This window comes from Stegodyphus dumicola, chromosome 2, assembly GCF_044657685.1.
Source record: "Stegodyphus dumicola isolate Sdum_Otavi_A_Nest chromosome 2, ASM4465768v1".
NCBI lineage: Eukaryota > Metazoa > Arthropoda > Arachnida > Araneae > Eresidae > Stegodyphus > Stegodyphus dumicola.
The window spans coordinates 95,807,035-95,821,180 of NC_140769.1; the positions used below are offsets into that span (position 1 = coordinate 95,807,035).

The 14,146-nt window shown below is 32.3% G+C and overlaps 1 protein-coding gene across 2 annotated transcripts in view; it reads right to left on the reverse strand.

Annotated features, from left to right (window-relative positions):
* The window catches only part of LOC146998522 (uncharacterized), a 39,845-nt gene that overhangs the window by 1,132 nt on the left and 24,567 nt on the right, over positions 1-14,146 (reverse strand). The gene's annotated exons all lie outside the window — the stretch shown is intronic.

The following is a 14,146-nucleotide window of genomic DNA, read 5'->3' on the forward strand; positions in this document are numbered from 1 at the left end:
TGATTGACTAGCTAGTTAAGGCTATTTGGATGCATGCGATAGATTACAGCCTGAGGGGAAGGATACTTTCATGGACGACTTTCTCAGAGAAGCATTGGTTAACATTCGCGTTAAACACGTGGAAACCCATGAAAAACACTCATGCAGTTAGTCCGTTTGCCTGGATTCAGACCCGGATCGAACTACCAGTATTCAGCCCTGTTGAAAATGCAGCTATTGATACGGCCAGCAACGAAATGGTTGAACTTAAAAACTTAACAGATTCTTCTAACTTTAAACTACCTTTGAATGCATTCAACAAACGCATTATTGCTAACTGGAGTGTACCAACGTAAGGAGGAAAGATGATAACTTTGATCCTATCCTCAGCATAAATTTCTAATTTTTGGTCTCAAACGCATATGTATACAAAAAATATAATAATATTACGCAGACTGTTTTTTCTGCAGAAGGTGTGGGATACTTTGTCATTTTATTTATTTTTCACTTGAGATTAGGTTATTCAGTTATTAAAAAGATTGCATTTGATTTTAGGATGGCATCTTTTATTGGGGCAATTTCTTGCGGTTTCTATCTAACTATATAATATTGTCTTCTGCCTTTCTTGTGGTTTCTACGGTCCAATGGTTTCTACCTGCATTTTACAACGCGACAAGGACGAAAACGTTCATACATCCGGAGAGCCCAGCAGGTAAAGTATCTCGGCCACAAACAATTCGATATTGTTTAAGCGATCTTTAATTTGAAGTATTCTTAGTGCTAAATAAGTTGCAAGAACGTGTGGAATCTGCTGTATCCCAAGAACACATCCGAAGTCCCTTTGAATCAATGCCGAGGCGTGTGGCAGCGGTTATCTTCAATAATGGCGGCTACTCTGGCTACTGATTCTGGAAGGAACCACACTTCACAGAAGTCTATAAATTTAATCATTTAATACTTGGTCAACATGCTTCCTACTAAATAAATTTTGTTGTGATATCTCTTGTCTTTCTCGGTGTTGTAATTTAGGTGGCCAGTATTTAAAGACATACATATGCTTTGTTATATATATTTGATATAAATATAAGATAGATGATTCGTTATAAAAGAAGAAAAAGTGTTCTGATACATTTTTTAAACATAATAACGGTTATTATGACATAATAACTTGAATTATATTAACATAATAACCTAAAAAATGAACCAATGCAGAAAGGAAAACGAAGGAAAATGCCGTTTTGAGACTAATAGCTCATTAGGTCTAACGCCCCTTTAGGCTAATAAACAATTTTAAAAATAAATATTTAAAAAAGGAAAGAATTATTCAGTTTTCATCTGCAAGGGGGGAAAATCCCAGAAGAATTTCAAACATGAAACTTTAGCTCTCGTGTAAATAAATTCATGAAAACGTAATTTTATGCACTGATTCAATTTATACATTCACGATCTACGAATGCGTGTAGCACGTTTATGATATATGTTTCTTGAAGTTGCTCGAAACAATGAAAAGGTGAAGAAATGGCTCAAACCACAAGGCTTAGTTTCAGGTTCCTCAAAAATTAAAGCAGCAGCATGGCTAGTTACTTTTGAAAAATCCCTTCGCAAAATATAACTTCAAGAATTATTTCATATTTTTTCAAAATAATCTATGCCTTATGCATACGCTATATGCAACCTTCGATTGCTATGATTTGCGGTTTTTAATGACTCATCAGACGCATGAAGACACAAAAGTATTTCATTATTTGACTATGAATCCCGTGGATGCTGGTGAAATATTTCTTTGTGTAATAATTCTTTGTTTTTATTGTATTTAATTTTGTTTTATTATCTATTTCATATTTTGTAAAACATTTATGAGTTTTTGATTAAGAAACTCAACGATTTCAAAGCGAGCAATGACAACACTGTACGAAAAAAAAAAAAAAATTATTTCCAGCGCGCGAGACTGTGTATCGGAAGTTCTAAAGATATGCTCTTTTAAATATTTTGTGATATATTGCTGTTGAACTGAATTTTATAATTTAAGTGCGAAGAACATGATATTTAATAAATAAAGGTAACAAACAAAACGTTAAAATACATTCCTTTGGACGTAAAAGTTTTCAGATTTTATTTATTTATTCATTTTTTTCCCTCAGTTCACCTCATCAGTATTCATTTCTTTCTAAGACGGCTTTACAAAACTTTTTTTTTTGTCTTTTTATGATTAGCATTTTGTGTGTTCACTTTATTTATTAAATATCACGTTCTTGGCGCTTACACCACATAAAATTTCGATTCAACAGGAAAATCCCAACATATTTAAAAACAGCATATCTTGAGTTTCCAAAATATAGTCTCGCGCGCTTGATATAAAAATGTTTCATTACGTACAGTTATGCCACTGCTCGCTTTCATATCGTTAAGAAAGTACACATGTTCGGGTGCACATTATTCCAAATTCGACGGTCATAATGTCATTTTTCACATTGCGAGGAACATACCATGCATTCATACAGGTTCTTCATTATTTAATTTCTTTAAAAATAATATAGGACAATTTATTTGGTGGAAACGATTTGAAAAATGGTACAGCCGTTTACAGTAAACGACACAAAAATCCCGTTCGACACTTTAATGGGCTAACACACTTTCGGACTAAAAACCGAACTTGAAGCAAAATACCAACATTCAACGGTTTTAACCACTCGGTCACTTGGTAAGTGTTATCTCTGGAGGCGAAAGTTCGCATTTTAGCAATTTATTTGTCAAGAAGATTATTTTCTGCATGCTGTTTCGTCTGCTGAATATGGATCAAAGAATATCGAATTGAATAATCTCAAGAAAGCACGAAAAGCCACCTGCATGAATTTATAATTACTGCGTATTTAGGTTGTGTGCATAATGAATGCATTTAAACTCGAAGATAAGCATATTCCGGCATTCATGGCTAATTATGCGAACGCAGCTGTTGGTTAACCAACCGGAACATCAACATATGGATCTTAAGACATAGGAGTAACTGCTTTTATCGTCTGCTTTTTAAATATTTTTTTAAATACTATAAGCTTGTTAGCTTTACATAAATACAAACGATATTTTACGCAAACGTACAACTTATAAGTGCCAAAAATATTCAATTTATTGTTGTTCTAAAAAGAATATTCTTTAAAACATTACGTATTAGTATGCTGTTTTTTTCTGGACTTGCTTGGTATAATTATATATGTTGTAAGTAAAAATGTCTTTGCTCTCGAATCCTTGATGTGTAATGTTTCTTTATTAAAGCCTTAGTGGAGCCTGAGGTTCCGATGGTAACTATTTTAATAGCAGAAATTCTGGTGAATTTTCGGATCGCATCTTTCAGCTATTATGACACCTGAAGCTCTTATTAACATGCTGGTATTATATTTCGGCATCAGAACAATGAATTCCTAATAATTAAAAGATAAATTTATTTCAGTGAAAAGTTTCAGTTCTCACAACTTCAGTTTTCAAGGAAACTAAGCCTTATTTTCCATGCTGCAGTTCCACAGGAATAGCTGCATATTCCGTTTAAATTTCTTTTTACACTATAGAGCTCCATACATAAGGATTAGATGTGATCGTAAATCCAGACGGAAAAATCCAAATAATTAGTTGCTTTTTTTTTTTTTTTTTTCCTAAGCAAGCCAAGGAATTTTGTTTTTCCTTTTGCTGTATTTTATTGCAACAAAGATTATGAAATGTTTTTGATTAATACTGCTATTATTATTATCTTTTCCGTAATGTAAAATACAATACACGCATTCTTTGATAGAAATAGTTTCTTTATTTACTTAAAGTACGAAACTAATTTTATTCAATTAAGATAAATTAGGTATTTTATCCCTTCTTCCAGCATGCCTTCGTAATGTACTGGTAGCAAGCACACTCAGCGCGTATTCGAGAGGTCGAGGTTCGAATCTCGGCAAAGGTATTGCTCATTTTCCCTACTTCAAAATGAACTGACTATACTCACAGAAATTATTTTTTTATGTAAGCCATAAAACTAATCCCAAAATACTGTTTACATTATTATTAAAAACAAATAAATTATTTTTTATTTGCATAAAATACAAATACTTAACCTATTTCTTATTCAGCTACAATTAAACTAAGATATTTTTATTGATGAAAAAAATAAATAAAAATTAACAATAAGATACATATTATGAATTTTTCGTTCTTACAAATTGAATATGTTTATTATCATAAGAAAAACTTACTAACATGGAGAAAAAGCTTATGTAATTTTACCATGTCAAGTGATTTTTAGTATAAGCACTTGTTATAGATAAGTGATAAATGATCTATGGAATAAACAAAGAATAGCAAGTCTACATATAACCTATAGTTTCTTTTCCATTAATGTTTATAGGCTGTATTTTCGAAATACTGCCGTCCAATCAGCAGGTCGCATACGTTCATCTAAACGAATGACAATAACAACTTCTTGAAAATATTCAGTTTATACTTAAGAATATAATATTATATATTATATTTTAGAATTATATTATATTTCAGAATATTTTTAATAAGAATGATTAACCTTATTTCCCAACCACCTGATTCTCGAAATTTACGAATGCTGCGAGACAAGTAATACATGAAATGGAAATTAAAGTGGTGTTGTTGCTTATGTTCACTTGTCTGACGTAGTCAGCCCAAGGCCACGAAAATCCTCATGGCAAGGAGCGCTAGATTACGCCTGCCGTTGGCAACAGCCTTGAAGCACCTAAAAGGTGACAATGCGATTGTCTCAGTTCCGCCCCCAATTTCGATGGAGAGCACCCGGGGGAATGGGCCGAAGGGTCTCCCACCCCTCTCCCTTTCTACCAAACCACATGTGAGGACTTTTCTTTTGGCTCGCCGCATATTTAGAGTGCCGCCATACTGCACCGACACTATACATTTACGAACATCCATGCTTCCTCCGAGTTTTGAACCCGTGCTAAAGGCTGTGCAAGCTGGCCGCTCTACCACTATGCCAGAATAACATCTAAATTCATGGAATATCCTGTATATTTCTAGTTTGCTGCCAACGTTTCTAGTTTGCTGATAAATTTATCTATCCTCCGATGGTATGATCGAATCATATGTAGAAAATATTTACTGACTTATTTTTAAATCTAAATTAATACATTCAAGTAAATGTTTTTCTACCACATTTCAAATACAACACTGATTAAGGGGGGAAAAAAAGTAAAGTGATGTTTTTCCTACGAGAAGAAACACAAAAGTATAAAAGCCGGGAGGGAAAATGCATTACATTACAATACGATTGCTACAAATCCTGAAGTAAGTAACTAATTGAATGATCATTCTGTTTACTAACATGAGTTCAACATGTATAAAAAATTATCCACTCAAATACGAACGCCTCTTCATAGTTTACAACATTGCATATACATTAACCTCTAAAGAAAAGCTGTAAAAAGAAAGAGTTTTGCATGATTTTAGTTTAATCATGCCAGTTTCGACATCGAAACCATCAATCCTCCTACATACTTCAAAATTAATTTCCTCTTCGTCCTAAGACGAAGGTGAAATAATATGCTAATTTACTACAAGAAATGGAATTCGCCTAATGAATAGTTTAACCTTAAAAATTCTATCCTTTTTTCTGTTTTGATGATGGCAATGGCTCTCAGCATCCGGTCCGCAGCGAGGGAACAGGTTCTGCTCAATGGTCTGTCGACTCATTTCCGGCGATCTCCGATTCGCTTCGTTTCGAAATTGCTGGAGTATGTACTGAATAGTTTTACAGAAATCCTTACTTAGTTAACTCACGGCCCATTTGTTGGGCAGTGAAATATGCTACGATAATAAATTTAATAATTCAGCCAATCAATTACTTTATTTTATTTGGAGATGCACAATACAGAAATTTCGCAGTTGAATGATGATGATTACTATTAACTCTTCAATGGTTTTCCATAAAGGTAAGGTATGCGCGAAATGGATCATAATGTTTTGAAAGCATTATTCTTTTCCATGATTGTCGAATGTTTTTCACCAGACAATGACTCGTAAACGGATGACTAAGATAGGTATATACCAAGACCTGATCAACGCGTAGGTTCTCAAACCTTAGATACCAGTTTTCAGGGGCAAAAGACCATTTTGCAGATCTATAGCATCTTCTTTTTTTAACAAAACAAAGGAAATGTGCGTCTGGGCTCAAAATGTTTACCTAAAACCAGTTTCCATACTTATAAGAGATGATTAAAACGTTTTATGACTGGCTATTAAATTCTGCGTGGTCTATACGTATTTCTTTCCTCAAAGTAGATCCTTTCGTCCTGAATAACATGCTTTATAGTAGGGGTCTTCAACCCATGGCCTGCGGGCCACAGGTGGCCAGCTGAAGGCATTTTAGCGGCCACACATTTGAATTTGAAGTATTAAAAAAAAAATATTTCAAGAAAAATTGCCATGTCAGCTTTTGTCGTAAAAAAACTTTATTTCTCTTATTCTTGATATTTAAAACATTTTATTGACATGCCTGATATTATTTGAGATAAAATTTTCTCAAAATGACGAATTTTGAAAAATTTCACTTTATCTTATGTAATATGTGTTCCACCTGAACTTCAATTAGAATTTATAGATCTACAGTGTGACTCTGCAGTAAAATGCAAGTTCCTTGAAAATTCTGCATTAATTAATTTTTAATCGAAGAATGTGACCAAAAACAAGTATGCAGGAATTCGTAAACATGCACTCTTCCTGTTTTCTAACTTTGGCATGAACAAACTTTTAGTAAAATGAAAATCCTAAAATCAAAAACAAGAACACGGCTGACAGACAGACATTTGAAGGAAACTTTACGAATTGCAACAACTCAGATTAAACCGGTAATTGAAGCTTTAATCATGCAAAAACGATGTCAAATTTTGCATTAAAATTAAAGTAACTACCATCTCCCACCAGTAATGTAAGTTTTTTTCTTCTTTTTTATTGTAAATGCATTTTTTAACATCGTTCTGTACAATCATCTTCATACTTTTTTTCATACTTAAAAAAGTTTAAAACATTTTAATTCGATTTCCATTTGACTTTTTGGTGGTGTTGGTGTATTTAATTATGGCAAAGCACACGAGGGCTATCTGCCTAAAGGGAGGGATGCCTTTCGTGGAGGACTTTCTAAGGGAAACTGGCTCGTATACACGTTACACATGGGGAAAACCACGAAAACGCCCATGCAACCAGCCCGTTCGCGGGATTCGAACCTCGGACCGAACTACCAGTGTTCAGCGTCTTTACCGCTCGGCCGCTGGTGGGCCATTTGACTTTTTGGAACCAATGTATATATATGCAAATCGGTAACACTATCTCTTTGCTTAGAATCAATTGTAATCTTGAAAAACGAACCTCCTTTTTTTACATAAATTTTCTGACTACACTATTTTTTTGACTGACATGTGGCCCCCGGATCTTTGTGAATTTATTGATGTGGCTTTCGGGCGTGAAAGGTTGAAGACCCTTACTTTACAGCATTTCACGAGTAACCCTAAAATATGAAATACTGTTTTGTCATATTCTTTCAGCAAATTTTCACTTCAGTTAATAGACGTCTGTTTTCACATAGTTGTTTTATAAATACAGAGGTGCCAAGAAATGATATCGCGCTAAAGCCCCGCTCTATGTAGCATATAAGGTGCTACCCGATCGATTTCTCATAGAGCTGCCAAGGCATAGCAGGAGCATGTAGCCAGGTACTGTTCTGAACTAAAATCCACTATTCCTTGAGAAAGCCCAATACTTTCTTTCATATGGTTCCCGGAATATGGATATCCAGAACGTCTGAATAATAATCACCATTTATTTTCTACCCAAAAGTTCGAAAGTGCTGAAATCTATAACTTCACAGAACATGCTTTATCGATTATTCCCATGTTACTGTCTTTGAAGTAACTCCACCGCTGAAAATGTAAAGTCATTAGGATTTTTGAAGAAGGAAATAGGCAAAATGAGCAATTCCCTCGCCGAGACTAGAACCTGAACCTCTCGAATACGCGCCCAGAGTGCTACCATTACACCAAGAAGGTATGCAGAAAAGGAGGGAGAAAAAAAAAAGCTTACATACGCCCATTTTAAAGGGCGACTGGGGATTAGGGGACCCAATCGCCAAATTCTGGTGGTGAAGAATCATCATCCACCATCTTTTAGTTCGGGCGCCACTGTACAGTCATTAGATTATTTTTTCAAACAGGAGACATGAAATGCCTTCGCAGGGATTCGAACCTGGACCTCTGGAATACGCGTCCAGCGTGCGACCGTCACACGAGGAAAGCATGCAGAAAGGATGGAGAAAATACCTTATAAAATACTGAAGTGCGTCCATGTATTTTACTACAATATACGTGTATATAACATTTGAAATGCTTATTCCTGATTTTCCCAAGGTGAATAAAATATGCAGTCAGTCTCTTCCGTATTTTCATCAAAATACCTCTGCATCCGGCCACAATAAAATTTAGTACCTGCTTCCACTTGCTAAGGTTGGAGGCGAAGTTTCTCCACCTAAAAATTCAGTTTTATCGGAATGTAAGCTTCATATAACCAAATACAAGGCTATTACGTTTTATATCAGGAGAAGATAAAGGAAATAAACTTAAAATTTTTCAGTTAGGTGTGCATATAGAATTCGACTGAGGTAGAGCAACCGCAAGCCACCAGTCTAAAAAAGACGTGAAGGACATCCTGAAAGAAATTGTCTCGTATTTACGTTAAGCGTGGGAAAAATTACAAAACTTAATGCAGTCGTCTCTTCAGCCATCGCAGAAAATTACGGCATTATAAAAACGAAATAACACTATGTGGCCTGACTAATAACAACTTGGCTAGCAGTGCACTCCCGAAAGAAGATGTAGCATTTCGATTCTTTTCGTTTTCGATTATATAATTTGTATAAAACAAATACTCAATTCTATTTTACAGGAGTATATTTCATTCAATATATGGTGATAATCATTTACCAGCGTACTCCAATGTACACATCGCATGCTATGGTGCCATGTGAGACTCTTACGCAGTTCTTTTTGTTAATAAACTAGAATGAAAAATTAAAGGATAATCCATAACTCTTCTTGTTTCTCGGCTAGACAAATGAATTTGCCAATAATCTAAATGTAATATATAATATCATGTAATGTGAAACAAAAGTGCACAATTTAGATATCACAGGCATTCCTTGGAGAACTATCATTCGGTAACACACTAGAGCTTTAATTATTATTAAAAAAAGTGATCTCTACCTTAGATTTTTTATGAATTAGCCTTACTTGATTTATATAACACTAGCAGCTTCGCTGCCAGCCTTCATCTGGCTTTTAAATGTACCGGGAAAATGGCTGAAGGGAACAAACACCAAACGTTAAATTTTAAAACTGCATAAAATTTTACTCTGCAGAACCACTTCATAAAAAAAGTTATTACGTATAACAAAATTACAATGAAATAAGCAATATCCCTTAATACAAATATTAATTATCCTAATAAATAAATTAACCAACTTCTCTTTGCAAAATCTTAACTGAAATGGTATAAAGGAAGTTAAGAACTTTGTTTCCTAAAAAAAATCACTCAAACTTTTCAATATCTTATAAACAGTGAAATGAGCAATAAATAACATAAAATAATACAAAAAAAAAAAAAAAATTCTGAAAGAAAAGTATAATTAATGATATTTTATCTTATATTTTCAAGAGAAAAAAATTAGGCGCTACTTTGGTAGACGGTTGCACGGATTTTTGGCGATTTACATTGGCGCGCTTTTTATAGTCGTCAGCCATCTTGAAAAATGCTGTTTTTACGTATTTTACGCATATAGTAAAGTATTAGAAACTTTAAAAAAATAAATATCGTTAAAAATAATGAATTAATTTTTTGTTGAAAACGTTGTTTTTTAAGATGGCTGGCAAATGTAAATAAATACATTTACTAAGAGTATGAAATGCTAAAGTAAGGTTAAATTATTACTTTCATATAATAGAATAAAAACACCGCTATAAAAACATTGCGCCAATATTTAATTGGATTAAAATATTGCTTAAATTGAATATCGAATTAAAAACATCATACCAACGTTTAAAAGAATTAAAATATTACTTAAATACTTTAAAATAAGTTTTATAGGATTTAATTATTTAACATTAAAACATATGTGGCAATGAATATTTCAGGAATTTTTGAACACATTGTAATTATTTTTAAATAAAAGTTGAAGTATACAATTATAAAGTAAAAGAAAATTACGTACTTACATTTTTTTAAAGTATTTTACCTGTCGTATATTGATAAGTACCAGAAAAAAAAAAAAAAAAAAAAAAAAAAAAAACGATCTTCATCTGTGATCCACATCTCTCGCACTTCATTGGGTGTGTGTGTGTGATTGTGGCAAAGCCTCGAGGGCTATCTGCCTAAGAGGAGGGATGCCTTCGTGGAGGACTTTCTAAGGGAAACTGGCTCGTATACACGTTAGACATGGGGAAAACCACGAAAACGCCCATGCAGCTAGCCCGTTCGCGGGATTCGAACCTCGGACCGAACTACCAGTGTTCAGCGATTTTACCGCTCGGCCGCTGGTGGGCTCGCACTTCATTGGAGAAGCAATTAGCGAAGTTTTCTCCAAAAATTTAAAATAAATTTCCTCTGACGCTATTAACAATTTATAAATAAATCTTTGATTAGGAAAGCCACGTTGGCCAAAATAAGGTCTCAAAGGGCAATTTTTTATTCCGATACCAATAATTCTTGATAATTACCAATAACAACATTCATCTTCGAAACGGACATATCCATTCTATTTGAAATCTGAGGAATTCGAAGAGATGAATAATAAAATTTTAAAATGGCGCGGTAATGCACAAATATTCAGTAACCAATAAAGGAGCTGATTACATTACGCATAGAATTAAAATTATTTAAATACTCATTCATAATAAAATCATTTTTAAAACAAATGCAAAATTAAATTGTATTTTAATATTTAACAGCCATAAATAATGTTTAAAACATTAGATTGAATTTATAGATATTAATAAAACCAATTACGGTTTAAGTAAGGTGACGTCATTGATTACATCATCCACAACATAAAATTATATAAAATATTTTAAACAACAAAATTTTTATTTCAAATAAAAATGCAAAATTAAATTGATTTTTAATATTTAGAAGCGATAAATAATATTTAAAACACAGAATTTATGCATAATAAAACGCATTATTTTTTAAATAAAATGACAACAAAGTATCGGTTACCATAAATAACTTATCCAGCAATGGGTTTACCATAAGTCGTATTACACGCCAAAAGAAAAATTGCCAAAATCCGTGCAACCGTCTACCAAAGTAGCACCAAAAATTACAATAAAATCAGCTATATCCCTTAATACAAATATTAATTAACCTAATAAAAAAATTAACCAACTTTTAACATATTTTAAGTTGAATAACATATTTAACATATTTTAACATATTTTAAGTTGATTTTTTATCCGTTGAAGAAAAAAAATCATGCAAAACTTTTCAATATCTTACAAACAGTGAAGTAAGCAAAAAAAAGTAACATGAAAGAAACTCAAAAAAGAAAAAATTCCGCCCAGAATTTTACTCTGCAGAACAACTTTATAAAAAACATCAATAAAAATGTATTATATTTATAAAAAAATGCAATAAAATATGCCAATCTCTTAAAAACAGTGACATAAGAAATACAAGGAGGTTAGAATAGAAGGAGGGAAGGTTCAACTCAAACGGTGAAGCTTGGCGGCCATGTTACTGTTATCACTGTGACTTGTGCAAGGAAGTCTGTAATTGTAACATTTTTTTTTCCTTTTCTTTTTGAAGCATGTCTGCTTATATTGCATATGGATGCACAAATAGATTTTCGAAAAATATTCCTGGGATTACTGTTCACTCGTAAGTATTTTCTTTTCTTTTTTTTTTTTTTTTTTTATGTAATTTCATAAATATGTTAAAAAATGTCACAATGTCATGTTGTTTTCTTTCCAGATGTGACAAAAAAGACTTAATAATAATCGAAACATGTTAAATACAATACATTTTAATGCTTTTGCTTACAGCTGGTATCTTCGTTCCTTAACATACAATGATATATGCTAGGATTATATGCTTGCTGCATAATTTGAACGCTTAGATAATTCGTTTTATAATTTTCACGAAAAGTAAGAAATCAATTGTTACTATTTTTATGAATTTAAAGGTGTTAAATAAAGCAACGCTTTTCTTTATGTATTAATTATTATTCATTCTTAAGTTTTGTGAACTGTTACGAATATAATTTGTGCATTTGATCAAGATAAACTGTTCTGTTGTTAAAATGTTTTTGCATAAGCTTATAAATTTCTGGGCAGTATAGCGATAAACGTAAGTAAAATATTTACACAATTGAACATGTGAAAAGATATATCCAAAAATTTATATAGGTATATTTCTGTAATTCAGCTTAATTCAAGGTAATTTCTTTGAGATCCATAAATATGAAACGCGCATAAACTGAAATCATTGAATTCACATAAATCTATTTTATTTTATTAATATTTATTTTCTTGTTGATATAAGGTTGTTGATTGTGAAAAGAATCTATTTAAAACTTTCATTAAAAAAAAGCAACATGTTAAAATTTTTTTAGATAATTATCTGCTATTAATTTCAGGTAAAAATGATTAATATTGCGAATAAATCAGAAATATCACTTCTTAAAGAAACAATTGGAAAGTATACCAGAGAAGTTGCTAATAAAACCTAAACAAATTCTTGAAATTATGCAGAAACATAATTTGTAAAGGCTTTAATGTTATGCACATGCATTTAGATTTCGAAATATTTCTTAATGATTTTCTGTACTTAGTAAATTACAGATATCATCTTTATAACTTTAAAACAAAAAACTAACAATAGCGAAGCATTTCATTATAAATTTAACATATTTTTACTGGAAAATTCATGCATAGAACAGCTTACAAACACGTACATTTTACTACCGTACTGCAATGTTTTGAAGTAACAAACATGGACGCCGCTTGTTCCGTGGAGTTTCATTCCCCAATAGTGAAGGAAACTGCGAACCCTCCCTCCTTCTATTCTAACCTCCTTGAAGAAATACGATGAAAAATTTTTGCCAAACCCATATTTCTAAAGAATGAAACTATTCAAAATGATTCGATTTCATCAAAAATTTATCAACAACAATAAGAAAGGAAAATTGTTGCCAAAATCACATTTGTAAAGATGAGAGATGTGAGAAGTGTATTCGGAAGCTTCATTTAAAATTTTTTAAAAAATGCAAAATATTATCAATTTTCCAAAATTCTTTTTGTATAAGCAGTCGCAAGGATGAAAGTTTAACGTGTCCAAAAATCAAAGAAAAATAAACTGTACATATTAAACATAAACGTTTTTAGAAAAAATCCCGTTGAAAAGGTGTTAAGCTCACTTTGTTAAATAAATTCATTTTTAATCGATTTATTGAAACACGAAATTTATTTTAAGTTCGTAAAATAGCTAAGTGCCTACATTTCATGACGATGTGAAAATGGACTTTGTAGAGTAAAATCTCGCTTTCCTATAGCCCATTATGTCTCAAAATGACGCGATTTCGTCACAAAAAATAAAATAAAAAAAATTCTAATTCGAATTTTGAAAAAATCGCTTCGAGGTGCACTGGCTCTTGTCTAGATGCACCTATGTACCAAATTTCGTAGCCGTGGGTTCATTAGCTTACGCGCAGCGCGAACGAAAGACACACACACACACACAGAGAGAGAGACAAACTCTTTGTTTTATTATATGTAGAGATAAAAAAATGAGAAATTGGTGCTAAAACTATAGTGTGAATCATTATGGCTTATTTTTTTAATCGTATCTTTAATTGTCTGAAAGTATAGAAGGAGAATATTGACTTTTTTGAGTAGAATTATTTTTATTGCTATTTGTAATAATAAATCTGACAAGACATGAAAGCACATCCCTGGGATATAACTTCAGAAAATATATGTAGTCCAAACTGACTAAATTTTCAGCTAATTTGAATCCTCACGCAACGATATTACTGGGCTCGGTGTCAGCAAACTTCGATCTGAAATGCAATTTACAACCACTAAAGTTTATAAAAGTATTGTTATTTAAATTCTTG